This window comes from Jaculus jaculus, chromosome 8, assembly GCF_020740685.1.
Source record: "Jaculus jaculus isolate mJacJac1 chromosome 8, mJacJac1.mat.Y.cur, whole genome shotgun sequence".
Taxonomy (NCBI): Eukaryota; Metazoa; Chordata; class Mammalia; order Rodentia; family Dipodidae; genus Jaculus; species Jaculus jaculus.
In genome coordinates this window covers 121,446,484-121,449,545 of record NC_059109.1, presented here as the reverse complement: position 1 = coordinate 121,449,545, position 3,062 = coordinate 121,446,484, and positions in this window count along the sequence as shown.

Genomic DNA, 3,062 nt, shown 5'->3' with positions numbered 1-3,062 from the left:
CACCAACCTGGGGCCGATCCGTCCAGGCTCCACCCCTCACCCGGAGAGGACCCCGCCCCCCTCCGCCCCTTGCACGCGCCCAAGGGCGCCCCGGGGGCGGGGCCCGTCTTCGGGACCTGCACCCCGCCAGGACTTTGGAATCGCGCCGACCCAGGTCCTGCCCTTGGCCCCCCCCCACCCCCAGCTCGCTCTGCGACCTTGGGAAAGTGAATTTTCCCAATCTGAGCCCGTTTCTTGCTTTCCTAAGGAGGAGCGTCACTGGTGGCATTTTCGAGTTGACACGAAATGTTTCTGAGATGCGTGGCGCTCAGATTGCCCATGCTGGGGGTGCTGGTGGTGGAGAGCGTTCCCTCCTCCCCACTCCTGTCATATGGTCACATAGCCCGCGGTTGTGATTTCATATTTGCTTGAATGACTGTTGGGTGAAGGTCAGCTTGGTCTGTTTGGCGATGCTGGGGCCATGCAGTCAAGCGCTCCACCACCGGGTACACGCCCAGCTCCAAATGATCTCTTTATTTGAATCTGAACGCTTACACCCAGAGCTCAGTGCCTGACCTACAGCGGGTGTCCAATAAATAAGGCTAGTAGTGCCTTCATTCATTTGTTCCATCAGACCCGTCTAAGGTCTGAGGGCGGTGGGCTCCAAACCACCACTGGCCAGCAGAGGGCAGGAGGTCACCATCCTGCTCACTCAGCCACTCTCCTCCACTTGCAGGCTCCACCCGCGCAGGACCGGGGAGCCGCGGGCCAGGATAGGACCAGCAATAGCTTTCCCGCTTTGGTCACGGCTTTCCCTGGACCAAAGACGATTTTGACAACCTATGAGCGTGGCGCGAGGGGGGGGGGGTGCGCAAAGAAGTTGAGCTAAGAATCACAAGATCTAGGAATTTATTCTAAAAAGCCAAGGCGGGGCGGGGTGGGGGAGGGAAGCCTTACAGGGGTGGGCAGATGATGGGGAAAGCCAACTGTATAGAAAGCACTGGGCAGTGAGAAGTACGAAGCTGTCACTGTCATTCTGTGGTCCGGGGTGACAGACTTCTTTTAGCTTCGTCTGTCCTCGCTTTAGCGAACGTCATTTAATATCTCAGTCCTGAGCTCAGGCAGCGCCTGGCTGCTATCCCAGAGGAGCCCTGCTGGGGCGGTAGAGTGATCTCAAGGTGGCCTGGGGGCCAGTGGCATGCCACATGCATGTCCCCAGCACAGTTAGGTATAGTCACTGTATCTTACAGCAAATCTCTGGAAACAGCAGAAATTTCTCCAGGAGTCTGAGAAGGAAGGTAGGAGATGCCTTAAGTTGGGGCTACAGATGCCACAGCCAATTTATCTGATGCTTGATTTCTCCCGCCAAATGGCGATACAAATTTACCTTGCAGGACTTTATTGAAAAGATTAGCAGGAGAAATTAACTCACTGTCTCTCAGTTTTGGTTGTATATATTCAAATCACATCACCCTTAATAAAGACTTATCCTACGATATTGAGATTTTTAATGTTCCAGGTGAGTAACTTGCTTACCTGATGTTTCCACAAATGCACTTAAAAAAAAACAGAAGAAGCCCTGATTTGTAACTTTCTTTGGGGCTGGGGAGAAAGCACAGTGGTTAAGGTGCTTGTCTGCAAATGACCAGGTTCAATTCCCCAGTACCCACATAAAGCCAGATGCACAGGGTGGTGCATGCACCTGGAGTTCGTCTGAAATGGCTCGAGGCCCTGGCATGCCCATTCTTTCTCTCTCTCCTTGCGATAAATAAACATAACTTTCTTTGTTCTGTTACTATAAAATTTTTATGAAAATGGGGCTGGAGAGAGAGTTCAGTGAGTTCAGTGGTTAAGACACTTGCCTGCAAAGCCTAAAAGTCTCAGTTTGATTCCCCAGTACCCACATAAAGCCAGATGCACAAAGTGGCACAAGAATCTGGAGTGTGTTTTCAGTGGCTAGAGGCCCTGGAGTGCCCATTCTCTCTGTCTGTTTCTCTTCTCTCTTTCTTTCTCTGCTTGCAAATAAATAAATATTTTCTTTTAATTTTAAAAATTTTATAAAACTGTTAACAGCAAAACAAAATAAAACTACTGCAGGTAACAGTACTGTGCTCCCAAGACTGAAAACCCACTGAGATAAATAAATGATGAATACAGTACAGGGTACACAGTAGCATTCAGCAATGCTTATTACATGTTTAAAATTATTTTATTTGAGAGAGAGAATGAGGGAGAGAGAGAGAGAGAGAGAGAGAGGGAGAGAATGGGTGTGCTGGGGCCTTCAGCTGCTGCAAATAAACTCCAGATGCATGTGCCTTCTTGTGCATCTGGCTTATGTGGGTCCTGGAGAATTGAACCTGGGTCCTTTGGCTTTTCAGGCAAGCACCTTAATCCCTAAGCTGTCTCTGCAGCCCCTTATTACATTTTTTAAATATTTATGTGTTATTTATTTTATTCGAGAGTGAAAGAAGCTGATAGAGAGTGGGTGTGCCATAGCCTTTAGCCACTGTAAATAAACTCTGAATGCATGCACCACCTTGTGCATCTGGCTTATGAGGGTACTGGGGAATCGAACTTTGGTCCTAAGGCTTCACAGGCAAGTACTTTAACCACTAAGCCATCTCTCCAGCCCCGTGTTTTCTTTTTTCTTCCTTTCTTCTTTCTTTCTTTCTTTTTTGTTTTGTTTTTTTCGAGGTAGGGTTTCACTCTAGTCAAGGCTGACCTGGATTCACTATGGAGTCTCAGGGTGGCCTCGAACTCACAGTGATCCTCCTACCTCTGCCTCCCAAGTGCTGGGATTAAAGGTGTGCGCCAACACTCCCAGCTGAACCCTATGTTTTTTGTTGTTTTGAGACAGGGTCTCTAACCCAGATTGGCCTTAAACTCTGTATTTAAATGAAGATGACCTTGAACTTCTGATCGTCCAGCCTCCACTTAAGTGCTAGGATAACAGGTGTGTACCACCAGTCTCAGTGTATGGGGTGCTGGCATTTAAGCCCATGGCCTCAAGTATGCTAGAAAGACACTTTTAAAATGAACTATATCCCCATATCCCTAACCTTTATTATTGTCATTGTTATTTT